A 919-nucleotide genomic window follows, 5' to 3' on the forward strand; every position below is an offset into this window, starting at 1 on the left:
GATGGCGCCGGCGGCCCGGGGGTCCCGGCGGCCTGCGCGGGCGCCCCAGCTCCTCTGACCCGGCCCCCCCCCGGCTGCCCCCCCCTGCCACCCGCACGTGCGCGCCGCCGGGCGCCTTGCGCGCGCTCCCGAGCCAGGCACCCCCGAGCCCGGCGAGGGGGGGAAGGGGGCGGGGTGAGTCCGGGGCGGGGGGCGGGAGGCGTTGCTTGGGGACGCCCGTACAAAATGTCGGCCGCCGGGCTCCGGTCACGTGTAGTGGGTCGGGCTGCAGCCCGGCGGGAGGCGGGCGTTGCCGCCGTGTTCGGCGGTGCGGAGGGACGCTTCCTCCCTCCCCGGTCGTGGTCCCCGATGTCTGTGTCCCCCCCAGGGGGGACACGCTCGGGTGCGGGCAGGTGGCTGCTCCATCCTGTTTGCCTCACCTTCGGGGCTTCCCGCTGCGCTGCCCCCCTCAATGGGAGCCCTCCCGATCTGGGCGAAAGCGGTGGGGTGGGAGCTTCGCCTGGGCAGGTGGGGGGGCCGTGGTGGGCCCCCCCACCTCACGGAGGCTGAGGGGAGACGCCGTGAGGCTGTGGGCCGCGGCGGCTCCTTGCTGGAGCTTGGTGTGCCTGCAGCGGTAGCAGCTTCTGGGTTGAAGCCAAAAGCAAAAAGGCATTGGTTTGGGTTTTTTCCCCTGCCAGTGTGCTGTGGAGGTTTTCGGTATGAGTGTTGTCCTTAAGCAGAAGCGTGTTCAAGAGCAATCCTTGTCTGCTCGATGAGGTGATCCTGAGCCTCCAGCTCAGAAAATTTCTGAAGAAATTTCCTTCCTGCGGCTGCCAGGAGCTGGGATGACATGACAGGGAGGAATTGCTTCCCTCCTCCTCCTCACCTCGGCACTAGCTACCGACCATGCTTAGTGCAGGCAAGTGAGTATGACAGTTTC

The sequence above is a fragment of the Phaethon aethereus genome (assembly GCF_964289735.1).
Source record: "Phaethon aethereus genome assembly, chromosome: 3".
Classification (NCBI taxonomy): Eukaryota; Metazoa; Chordata; class Aves; order Phaethontiformes; family Phaethontidae; genus Phaethon; species Phaethon aethereus.